Below are 12,909 nucleotides of genomic sequence, written 5' to 3' on the forward strand. Positions count from 1 at the left end.
AATCCCAGCACTTTGGGAGGCCAAGACGGGCAGATCACGAGGTCAGGAGATCGAGACCATCCTGGCTAACACGGTGAAACCCCGTCTCTACTAAAAAAATACAAAAAACTAGCTGGGCGAGGTGGCGGGCGCCTGTAGTCCCAGCTACTCGGGAGGCTGAGGCAGGAGAATGGCGTGAACCCAGGAGGCGGAGCTTGCAGTGAGCTGAGATCCAGCCACTGCGCTCCAGCCTGGGCGACAGAGCGAGACTTTGTCTCAAAAAAAAAAAAAAAAAAAGACTCTTGCTATGTTGCCCAGACTGGTCTTGAACTCCTGGGCTTAAACGATCCTCCAGCCTCAACTTCCCAAAGTGCTGGGATTACAGGCATGAACCACCATGCCCGGTCCATACAATGAAATATTATTCAGCCTTCAAAAGGAATAAAATTATGACACATGCCACAGTATGGAGGAAACTTCTGGACATTATGCTCAGTGAAATAAGCCTATCACAAAATGAAAAATATTGTATGATTCCACTCAGATGAGGAACCTAGAGTTGTGAAATTCACAGAAAGTCAAAGGGAGGTCTGGTGCAGTGGCTCACGCCTGTACTCTCAACACTTTGGGAGGCCAAGGTGGGTGGATCACCTGAGGTCAGGAGTTCGAGACCAGCCTGGTCAACATGGTGAAACCCTGTCTCTATTAAAAATACAAAAATTAGCTGGGCATGGTAGCAGGTGCCTGTAATCTCAGCTACTTGGGAGGCTGAGGCAGGAGAATCACTTGAACCTGGGAGGTGGAGGTTGCAATGTGCTGAGATCAAGCCACTTCACTCCAGCCTGGGCAACAGAGCAAAAACTCCGTCTCAACAAAAAAATAAAATAAAAAGAAGAAGAAAGTCAAAGGGTGGTTTTTCCCCAGCCACTGGGGGAAGGGGGAAATTGGGAGTTGTTTAATGGGTGAAGAGTTTCAGTTTTGCAAGATGCAAATATCCTAGAGATTGGTTGGTTGCACAATGTGAACATACTTTTTTTTTTTTTTTTTTTGATGGGGTCTCGCTCTGTCGCCCCGGGGGGAGTGCAGTGGCCGGATCTCAGCTCACTGCAAGCTCCGCCTCCCGGGTTCACGCCATTCTCCTGCCTCAGCCTCCTGAGTAGCTGGGACTACAGGCGCCCGCCACCTTGCCTGGCTAGTTTTTTGTATTTTTTAGTAGAGCCGGGGTTTCACCGTGTTAGCCAGGATGATCTCAATCTCCTGACCTCGTGATCCACCCGTCTCGGCCTCCCAAAGTGCTGGGATTATAGGCTTGAGCCACCGTGCCCGGCCAATGTGAACATACTTAACACGACTGAACCGTATACTTAAAAATGATTAAGGGCACATTTCTCAAGGTCTCCTGAGGACTGTGTCATGATTTTTTTTTAAATGGTTAAGATGGCAATTTTTTTTTTTTTTTTTTGAGACAGTCTCACTCTGTCACCAAGGCTGGAGTGCAGTGATGCGATCTCGGCTCACTGCAACCTCTGCCTCCCAGGTTCAAGTGATCCTCTCCACTCAGCCTCCAAAGTAGCTGGGATTACAGGTGCACGCCACCACACCCAGCTACTTTTTGTATTTTTAGTAGAGATGGGGTCTTGCCGTGTTGGCCAGGCTGGTCTTGAACTCCTGACCTCAGGTGATCTGCCTGCCTCGGCCTCCCAAAGTGCCGAGATTACAGGTGTGAACGACTGCACCCAGTCAAGATGGTAAATTTTATGTTATGTGTATTTTACCACATTTTTTTTTTTTTAAAGACTGCTTCTAACTCTAAACCCAAAGCGCAGCATTGTTTATTCTTCAGCAGTGGTCTGTGGTCTGGCTGGTATTGAGTTCCCGGTTGAAACAATGTTCCCCGCAAATTTGGAAGCATTGGTTCCATGGTCTTGCAGTCCTTTTTCCTTTTTTTTTTTTTTTGAGACGGAGTTTCGCTCTTGTTGCCCAGGCTGGAGTGCAGTGGTGCAATCTTGGCTCACCACAACCTCCACCTCCCGGATTCAAGGGATTCTTCTGCCTCAGCCTCGCAAGTAGCTGTAGTGCACACCTGTAATCCCAGCTACTTGAGAGGCTGCAGTCCTATTTTTAAAGTTGGGAAGTCCGATGCCATTCTTATTGCAGACCCCTCGCATGTGAGGGCTGGGAGCCTTCTCCCTTGGACCTGGTACTCTAGTATTCCACACGCTTAACCAGATGTGAGTCTTACATTCTTGCTTCTGGGTTTTTATGGATCGTTTAAATTTAAAAACTCATTCCGAGTAAGTTCTGGAAACTTCCTTGGTTGTTTTTTGGCTGTCTGGTTGGTTTTGTCTTTGGGGAACAGCTTTCAGTCAGATATTGGATCTTCTAGACCAATTCTTAATTTATTATTTCCTTTCCTCTTGTTCCACTTTCAAGATTTCTTTTTTTTTTTTTTTTTTTTTTTTGAGACGGAGTCTTACTCTGTCACCCAGGCTGGAGTGCAGTGGCACCATCTTGGCTCACTGCAACCTCTGCCTTCTGGATTCAAGTGATTCTCCTACCTCAGCCTCCCAAGTAGCTGGGATTACAGGCATATACCACCACGCCCAGCTAATTTTTGTAGTTTTAGTAGAGACAGAGTTTCGCCATGTTGGCCAGGCTAGTCTCGAACTCCCGGCCTCAAGTGATCCACCCGCCTTGTCCTCCCAAAGAGCTGGGATTACAGGCGTGAGCCACAGCACCTGGTTGAAATTTCACAGATTTCTTTTAACTAGCCTACCACAAGAGCATCTTCTGCTTTGACCCACCCCTCTAAAAACAAAAAGCCTAGAAGTACTTAAGAAATGTCAATTTAACATATTATCATGACTCAAATTGTTGATCAAAATAAACAATTACCCTCCCAGACTTATTTCTGGAATTTAAAAGTTACTTCCGTAGGAGGTCATACCATCCGAAGTCTGGCTGTCTTTCAAGACTCCTGTGCAAACAACTCTTTCCAGGACAGATTTATATTAACAGAGCTTACTTGTTTTATGAATAGTTCCACAAATTCCCACATTGGCCAGGAAGGCAAGATTGATGCTCTTATGAAAGTTCTTGGCTGAGGCCGGGCGCGGTGGCTCAAGCCTGTAATCCCAGCACTTTGGGAGGCCGAGACGGGCGGATCACGAGGTCAGGAGATCGAGACCATCCTGGCGAACACAGTGAAACCCTGTCTCTACTAAAAAATACAAAAAACTAGCCAGGCGAGGTGGCGGGCGCCTGTAGTCCCAGCTACTCGGGAGGCTGAGGCAGGAGAATGGCGTAAACCTGGGAGGCGGAGCTTGCAGTGAGCTGAGACCCGGCCACTGCACTCCAGCCTGGGCGATAGAGCAAGACTCCGTCTCAAAAAAAAAAAAAAAAAAACGAAAGTTCTTGGCTGAGTGCGGTGGCTCACACCTGTAATCCCAGCATTTTGGGAGGAGGCGGACAGATCAAATGAGGTCAGGAGTTTGGGACCAGCCTGGCCAACATGGTGAAACCCCATCTCTACTAAAAATACAAAAATTAGTCGGATGTGGTGGTGCACGCCTGTAACCCTACCTACTCCAGAGACTGAGGCAGGGGAATTGCTTGAACCTGGGAGGCGGATGTTGCAGTGAGCTGAGATTGTGCCACTGTACTCCAGCCTGAGTGACAGATCGAGACAGTGTCTCAAAAAGGAAAAAAGTTTTTGTTTTGACTCCTATTATGTCTGATTCTTAAACTCATTTTTATGATGGAGAATAGCAAGTATTTCTGATTTTTTTAGCTTCAAGGGAGAAAGGATACCTCTTCATCTTTCTGAGGCTTGTTTCATAGAGGTTGTTTATTAGGAAGAGTTTAATTCTAAGGTCCAGGCATTAGAATTTCATCCGTTAGCACTCAAAGAAAGAACTGGCCTGGCTGGGCGCAGTGGTTCATGCCTGTAATCCCAGCACTGTGGGAGACTGAGGCAGGCAGATCCCTTGAGGTCAGGAATTCAAGACCAGCCTGGCCAACACGGTGAAACCCCATCTCTATTAAAAATTTAAAAATTAAGGCCGGGCGCTGTGGCTCACACCTGTAATCTCAGCACTTTGGGAAGCCGAGGCGGGTAGATCACCTGAGGTTAGGAGTTCCAGACCAGCCTGACCAACATGGTGAAACCCTGCCTCCATTAAAAATACAAAAGTAGCTGGGCATGGTGGCACCTGTAATCCCAGCTACTTGGGAGGCTGTGGCAGGAAAATCACTTAAACCCAGGAGGCAGAAGTTGTAGTGAGCTGAGATCGTGCCATTGCACTTCGGCCTATGCAACAAGAGCAAAACTACATCTCAAAAAAAAAAGAAAAAAAAAAAAAATTAGCCGGGCATGGTGATATGTGTCTGTAATCAGCTATTCGGGAGGCTGAGGCAGGAAAATTGCTTGAACCCAGGAGGCAGAGGTTGCTGTGGACCAGGACACATCATTGTACTCCAGTATGGGTGACAGAGTGAGACTCTGTCTCAAAAAATTAAAAAATAAAAAAGAGTTGGCAAGAGGAAGCCAAGTGTTTTTTTCTTTTTCTTTTTTGTTTTTTTGACAGAGTTTTGCTCTCATTGCCCAGGCTGCAGTGCAGTGGTGAAATCTTGGCTCACCACCACCGCCTCCGGGATTCAAGCAATTCCACCGCCTCAGCCTCCTGAGTAGCTGGGATTACAGGCATGCGCCACCACACCTGGCTAATTTTGTATTTTTAGTAGAGATGGGGTTTCTCCATGGTGGTCAGGCTGGTCTAAAACTCCCGACCTCAGGTGATCCACCCACATCGGCCTCCCAAAGTGTTGGGATTACAGGCGTGAGCCACTGCACCTAGAGGAGGCCAAGTTCTAAAAGTAGAGAAAAGACAAAATTATTTGATAATTCTGTGACTTAACCATATTGGAATCAGGAGCATTGGAAATTTTCTACAATATTGTAGTTCAACGTCAGAAATATTTTCTTAGAAGATGGAGTTTCTGTTTCTTATTCCTTGTGAGAGGGTAATTTAGGAGAAGAAAATGGGAAAAAGCTGCCTCTACTCCACCTTCCTGAAAAGACACATTTGGGGCATCTTCTACCACAGAACTTCTGCATATGCCAGTGCCTCTGGATAGAATGCACACTCCCACTTGCCTGGCTAACTTTTTCATCTTTAGACTTTTTTTTTTTTTTTTTTTTTTTGAGATGGAGTCTTGCTCTGTCACCCAGGCTAGAATGCAGTGGCACAATCTCAGCTCACTGCAACCTCTGCCTCCCAGGTTGAAGCAATTCTCCTGTCTCAGCCTTCCAAGTAGCTGGGATTACAGGTGTACACCACCACGCCCAGCTAATTTTTGTATTTTTAGTAGAGACAGGGTTTCACCATGTTGGCCAGGCTGGTCTCGAACTCCTGACCTCAGGTGATCCGCCTGCCTCAGCCTCTGAAAATGCTGAGATTACAGGTATGAGCCACTACGCCCGGCCCAGAGTTGAATCTCCACACATGCAGAGGCAATGGGAAGGGCTGTGACTCTGGGAAGGGGAGCTGTAACTGGCTGGCTCGTTAAGTTCATAGCAACCCTGAAATGCACGTTTATCTGGTTCTTTCCATTTTATGTATAGGAAAACTGCCACCTAGAGAGGTTAAACTGTGTGCCCAAAGTCCTCCAGCCAGGAAAAGGCTGAACCCGGGTTTAGTCAAGGTAGAACCCGACACCCACAGTGCTCCTCAGAACAAGAGGCCTGGGGAAGTTCCCTTTCTAACGGGGCCTCTGGAGCCCTCCCCATATGAACTCCCTGCTTGTATTTCCTTACTGCTGTTACTTCCCCTAAGGGTTTGAGAATTCTGTTGAAACATGACTTCAGTTTGGTGGTACCACTGAGTCACTGGGTTCAAGGCTGAGACCTTGTGGGTAGCACAGATGAAGGGACAGCCTCTGGACTTAGGTTGCTGCTTCTAGCTGCGAGGAAGTGGAGGCTGTCTTAGTCTGTTTCTTGTTGCTATAATAGAATGCCGCTGACTGGATAATTTATAAAGAAAATAAATTTATTTCTGGCTGGGCATGGTGGCTCACGCCTATAATCCCAGCACTTTAAGAGGCTGAGGTGGGTGGATCACCTGAGGTCAGGAGTTTGAGACCAGCCTGGTCAACATGGTGAAACCCTGTCTCTACTAAAATACAAAAATTAGCTGGGTGTGGAGGCAGGTGCCTGTAATCCCAGCTACTCGGAAGGCTGAGGCAGGAGAACTGCTTGAACCCGGGAGGCAGAGGTTGCAGTGAGCCAAGATTGTGCCATTGCACTCCAGCCTGGGCAACAAGAGTGAAACACTGTCTCAAAAAAAAAAAAAAAAAAAAATTTTTTTTTAAAATTTCTTACAGTTTTGGAGGCTGGGAAGTCCAAGGCTGAGGGGCTGCATCTTGTGAGGATCTTCTTGCTGCGTCGTGACATGACAGAGGGCATCACAGGGTGAGAGGGAAGAGCATGTCAACTCAGGCATCTCTTCCTCTTCTTGTAAAGCCACCAGAACCACCATGAGGGCCCCACCCGGATGACCTGATCTAATCCTAAATACCTCCCAAAGGCTCCACTTCCAAGTGCCATTAACATAAGAATATGGGGATTAAGTTTCCAACACCTGAAATTTGCAGGACACATTCAAACCTCAGCAGAGGGTAATAATACCTGCCCACCTAATGGGGCAGGATCCAAGGACCTGGAGAGGAAAGGAAGAAGGAGCTTCTTAATCTTAATGCATTTCAATTAAACTCTGTCCATATTGCTGGCCTGCCTGTTTGGGGCACATTGTGGGGTTGCCAGGCAACAGTGGTGAGTGTCCTCCCAGCACTCACACAGGGAGGATCCAGTGTGTGAGGACTGCTCAAGCAGATCTTCCTTCCACAGCTTGAGGACCAGGGAAGCGTGCCCAGAGGAAGTCATGGGTGAGCCAAGGGTGAGTGGGAGACAGAGGGGGAGCTAAGAACAGAGGAGAGCATACTGGGAAACTGAAAGAGATTTAGAGTAGGAGGCAGAGAGCAGCCAGGCATGCAGGACCCCAGAGGCCTCAGTAAGGAGTTTGGTCTTTAGGGATGAGTTGTTGATGGATTCAAATGAGGGATGTGGTGTGAATTGCATTTTAGCAAGACTCTACTGAGGTGTGAAGATGGCTTGGCAGGGCAGGGAGGGGCAGTTAGGAGGCTGGTGAGGTTGCTCAGAGGAGAGGATGGAAACCCAGCCTGGAAGGCCGAGGGGAGAGGCAGGTAGGAGGCAGAATGGAGTGAGGGGCGAAGCCCGTGGGGTCTAGGTGAAGGGGCTCATCTCTCCTGTCTGGGCAAGGTGCTTCTCGTTCTGCTCCGAGTCCAAGGTAGGGATCATTGAGGGGCCATGTGCTGGGAAGGGAGCCCATCAGGCTGTGCTGGACTTGTTTGCAGCCCTGCTGGGACCATGTGCACCGCGACATACCTGAAGCCCAGCCCTGAGCCTTCCCACAATAACTAGGGCCTGAGTCCCAGGTCCAGGCTGTCATCCCCTCCAGGTGGGTGCTGGGTTCCAGAGGGGCTACTGCTGCAGCCATCTGTGCGGGGGGCCTCCTCCCTGCTTTCTAAAGAAGCCTGGAGCAGTGAGCTATTAGGAGAGACAAGAGGTCTCTGTCCAAGGGAGTGATTCCAGCCACTGGGGGCTGCAGGGGCCAGTGGAGACCTAGAGACCACCCAGAGGACAGAGAGAGCAGGAGAGATGGGGAGCGGGTCACCCTCTGCCCTTCCCTGAAACCCTGCCACCTGAGCCCCCTCTTCTTCTTCTTTTTTTTTTTTTTTGAGACGGAGTCTCACTCTGTTGCCAGGCTGGAGCTCAGTGGCTCACTGCAACCTCCGCCTCCTGGGTGCAGGCAATTCTCCTGCCTCAGCCTCCTGAGTAGCTGAGATTACAGGCATGTGCTGCCAGGCCTGGCTAATTTTAGTATTTTTAGTAGAGACAGGGTTTCACTATGTTGGCCAGGATGGTCTTGATCTCTTGACCTTGTGATCCACCCGCCTTGGCCTCCCAAAGTGCTGGGATTACAGGCGTGAGCCCCTGCACCCAGGCGAGCCCCCTCTTCTTACAGTTTTGTAAGTAGAAGTCCTCAGAATCATCCTCCCCGATGTGGGGGATGTGGCCTCACTCTGTCCTGCTTCCAAGACTGTGTCCAGGCTAGACTTGAGCTCCAGGTGTGCACACATCTGCCCTGATTTCTATGGCATAAAGGGCCTCAATCTCAGCACCTTCCCCATAACCTGCCCCTCTCCTGTGTTCCCCTCCACAGTGGATGACACCTGTAAACCCTGGATGCCCAGCCAGAGTCCTCGGAAGCACCCTAGGTCTTCTTCCTTCTCCCTAGACTCTCCAGCGTGGTCCAGGCCGCATCATCTTGCGCTGAGACCATCTCACTGCCAGTCTTCCCACCTCCAGCCTCGCCTCCCCAGGACTGTCCCCTCCCTCCCATCTGCTCTTCCTTAAAAAAAAAAAATTCATCCTCACATTGTGGTGACATTAAATGTGATTTGCACAATTCTTCCACAAATATCAAATTAATATGATTTTCCTCTCTAATCTCCTTGCACAACATATTGGAAATTACAATTATTATTAAAACAAAAAATACATACATATTTATTTATTTGCATATTTTTATTTATTTATTTAGAGACTGGGTTATTAGACTGGCTAATTTTTGTATTTTTGGTAGAGATGGGTTTTGCCATGTTGCCCAGGCTGGTCTCGAACTCCTGGATTCAAGCAATCCTCCCACCTCGACCTCCCATATTGCTGGGATACAGGTGCAAGCCAACATACCTGGCCCCTCTGCTCTTCCTAAATGCAGTTCTGACATGTCACCTCCTGCTTCAACACTTCCAGGACTCCCCATGACCCTCAGGTGAAGTCTGAGCTCCTGATGACGTGGTCCTTCGTGTCCTGGCCCCTGACAACATACCATTCTCAGCTATTGCCTTCCGCTTCTAGAACATTCTCTCCGGCCACATCAAATCACTTGCATTTCCTCAATCCTGAAACACCTCCTCGCTTCCCCAGCCTTTTGCAGATGGCTGGAATACTCCTCCCATTCTTTCTTATTTATTTTTTGTATTTTTAGTAGCGGGGCGGGGGGGGGGGGGGGGGGGGGGGGGTGTTTCACCATGTTGGCCAGTCTGGCCTTGAACTTCTGACCTCAAGTGATCCACCCACCTCAGCCTTCCAAAGTGCTGGGATACAGGTGTGAGCCACCGCGCCCGGCCTCTCCTCCCCACTCTTGTGCCTGGATAACCTTTATTTATCCCTCAGATCCCAGCCCTGACAGCCCTCACAGCCCTCTTCCAGCGAAGCCTTCCTGGTGGCCAGGCTGGTTAGGCACTTGCTTGGTTTGCTCCTGTCCCAACATTGATTCGTTCATTCAACAAATTTTTATGGCATGCCAGCGATGTGCTAGGCTGTTCCAGCCATTTTGAATACACTGGGAATCAAAACAGACAACAGCCCCTGCCCCTCAGTGGAGCTTACACTCAAATGAGGGGAGGGGGAAGGCAGACTGTAAACAATATGCAGTCAGTAAGTAAAGGATTCCACCATAGGGGTGGTATGTGGTAGAGGGGATGGTGCTGTGGGAACAGTGGAGCGAGTGGGGAGGTTAGGGATAAGGAGTTGGGAGTGAAGAAGGTTGGCCTCATTGAGATGGTAGCCTTGGGGCCAAGACGTTGTCAATGCCCTCCAGCCACAGACTCCTAGGAACACAGGGACATCTGAATAAGTTGGGTTTATGACTCATAGGGATAGCACACACCATGGGAAACTCAGTAAGCTGTGTTAGAAAGGACTTACAGAATTTGGGTTAGATGACTTTGGAGTGCTTAAGAAAGCAGGGCTTCAGGCCCGGCATGGTGTCTCACGCCTGTAATCCCAGCACTTTGGGAGACTAAGGAGGGTGGATCACTTGAGGTCAGAAGTTCAAGACCAGCCTGACCAACGTGGTAAAACCCCGTCTCTATTAAAAATACAAAAAGTAGCTGGGCATGGGGGTGCGTGCCTGTAATCCCAGCTACTCTAGAGGCTGAGGCAGGAGAACTACTGGAACCTGAGAGGTAGAGGTTGCAGTGAGCTGAGATCATGTCACTGCACTTCGGCCTGGGTGACAGAGTGAGACTCCATCTCAAAGAAAAAAAGAAAAAGAAAAAAGAAAGCAGGGCTTCACTCTGGATGGGATGCTGTGCAGAAGCAAGGGTATTTCTATGGCTGAGGACATTAATACATTTTATCTAGAGGGAGGCAAGACTAGACCAAGGCTAGAGCTGTGATCAGTAAGAAGCAACAGCTTCTCCTATGAGCCAGGACAGGGGGATTGTATTCATTTCTGGGTCCGCCGTAACAAATGACAACAAACTTGGCAGCTTAAAGCAACATAAATGTATCTTCTCACAGTTCTAGAGGCCAGCCTGACCAACGTGGTAAAACCCCGTCTCTACTAAAAATACAAAAAGTAGCTGGGTGTTGCAGCGTTGATTCCTTCTGAAAGCTCTGAGGCAATCCCTGTGCTCCTTGGCTTGTAGACCGATCATTCTAACCTCCGTATCGTCCCATGGCCTTCCCCTCTGTGTCCCTGTCTTCTCCTTTTCCATTTTTTTTTTTTTTGAGATGGAGTCTTGCCCTTTCACCCAGGCTGGAGTGCAATGGTGTGATCTTGGCTCACTGCAACCTCTGCCTCTTGGTTCAAGCGATTCTCTTGCGTCAGCCTCCTAAGTAGCTGGGATTACAGGCGCACACCAGCACGCCCAGCTGATTGTTTTGTATCTTTAGTAGAGATGGAGTTTCCCCATGTTGGCCAGCCTGGTCTCAAACTCCTGACCTTGTGATCCACTTGCCTTGGCCTCCCAAAGTGTTGGGATTACAGGTGTGAGCCACCACTCCTGGCCTCCTTTTCTGTCTCGTATTAGATCATTCCTGGATTAGAACAAATCCTAATGCAGGACGATCTCATCTGAAGATCCTTACCTTCATTACATTTGCAAAGATCCTACTTCAACTGTGACATTCTGAGGTCCTGGATGAATGTTTTAGGGCCTACAAGTCAACACCCACTGCAGGGATGATGGGTCCTTTTTGTGGCTTGGACAATGTTCATGTTTTATTTGTGCTCAGACATGATTGTGGAGTGGCCCTGTTTGTGTTGTGATCCATCATGGTCACAGGGTGGTTTGTCTGGTGCTGATGTCCTGTGAAGTCGTTTAGGTTCAGCTGGAGAATACTGAAGCCCCGCTAGGCCCCAGGCTGGCTCCAGGAGGTCAGGGCCTGCTTTTCTCTTTCTCAACATAGGGACAGGGAGCGAGGGAGCCCTGCTGATGCCTAGGAGAGAGGTCCAGTCACAGGGGCAGGACGGGCATGTGACCTGAGGGTGGAAGGAGCAGCCAGAAGCCTCTGGGCTATAGGAGCGCGAGCAAGGGGAAGCAGAGAGGTGATGGGAGGGCGAGGGTGTGCAGGGCAGGGCGAGGGTGTGCAGGGCAGGGCGAGGGTGTGCAGGGCAGGGCGAGAGAAGCAAACATGACCAACTGCAGAGGGAATGAGTGTTGGGGGAAGAGCCTGCCTGGAGTGGGTTCAACAGCAAATGGAGGAGAGCAACTGCGGACAGCAAGTGGAGCAGAGAAATGGGAGGGCGTCTGGGGCAGCTGGCGGGGAGTGGAATCAAGAGGATTTGCTTAATTTTCCATGAAGGAGAGGACAGTAATGGTGAGCCTGTATGCTGCTGCCAGTGACCCAAAGGAGAGAGAGGACTGCCGCCAGCAGGATGGGGCACAGCGGGAGCAGGTACCCTGATGGGGAAGGTGGGGATGTGGGGCCGCTGAGGCAGGCAGGTTGGGAGCTGGGGAGAGGGGCTCAGGGGTGCACTTCCTGCTGGTAACCCTGCCCCTGGCTATGGGCGCCAGCCTCTATGGGGAGCTGCCCAGGCCCAACCTGGCACAGTTGTGGAGACTCAGTAGTACTTGAAGAAGCCCCACATACCACAAAGGGGACAGAGATAGAGACAGAGGGGACAGGAAATCGAGAAGGAAAAAACTCAGAAAGAGAACAAAATCCAGAGCCTGTCACAGACGTGGAAAGGGCAGGGGAGGCAGCCTGGGCTGGTGGATCCCCTGCACTGTCCCTGCTCCAAAACCTCAGGGCCGGGCTAGAACGCCCACTGCATGGCTTGCCAGGGCTGTGACCTGGGACTGTGTACCCTGAGCCTCAAGCTCCCCATTTGTAAAATGTGGACACGGCCAACCTCCTCTCAGGGCCGTGAAGGGAATTAAGGAGGTAACTCTCATAAAATGCCCGGCAGTGAGCCAGATTCTCTTCCTTCCCTCTCTCATCTCCTGCCCCATGCCCTGGAGGTCTTTCAAAAGTGGGCACAGGGCCCAGCCTGCTGGCAGAGGCTGGAACTGCACCCATGCCCCTGTTAAAGGTAGAAGCTTCAGCATCCAATTCCCTCCATGGAATAGGCAATCGTTTTATTCCCTCGCCACAGAGAATATCCAAACTCCACAGCCATTCAAGGGCCTTCCCTCCACCCCGGCATATGTCAGACTTTAGTCCACTCTGCCCCATTTGTGCTCTCACAGTAGCCCCTGCATGGAGCGCCCTCCCCTCCACCACGTGGAGATATCCAATGTCATGCTCTTTGAAGCCCCGCTCCCCTCCCACAGGCAGAACTAACGGGGAACTCTCTCTTCAGTCTTTTTGTGTGTGTGTGTGATGGAGTCTCACAGTGTCACCTAGGCTGGAGTGCAGTGGCACAATCTCACTCACTGCAACCTCTGCCTCCCGAGTAGCTGGCATTACAGGTGTGTGCCACCATGCCCGGGTAATTATTGTATTTTTAGTAGAGATGGGGGTTTCGCCATGTTGGCCAGGCTGGTCTCAAACTCCTA

At 49.9% G+C, this 12,909-nt stretch overlaps 1 long non-coding RNA gene across 2 annotated transcripts; it reads left to right on the forward strand.

Moving 5' to 3' along the window:
- The first annotated feature begins 6,851 nt into the window (after positions 1-6,851).
- Positions 6,852-8,571, forward strand: LOC111547501. Of its 2 annotated transcripts, none has more exons than XR_003309969.1 (3): positions 6,852-6,932; positions 7,411-7,514; positions 8,280-8,571. It is a non-coding gene; the product is annotated as an uncharacterized LOC111547501 (long non-coding RNA). The 2 variants fall into 2 exon arrangements; XR_002733156.2 differs by having other exon boundaries at positions 6,885-6,921.
- Positions 8,572-12,909: the final 4,338 nt, after the last annotated feature.

This window comes from Piliocolobus tephrosceles, chromosome 1 (assembly GCF_002776525.5).
Source record: "Piliocolobus tephrosceles isolate RC106 chromosome 1, ASM277652v3, whole genome shotgun sequence".
NCBI lineage: Eukaryota > Metazoa > Chordata > Mammalia > Primates > Cercopithecidae > Piliocolobus > Piliocolobus tephrosceles.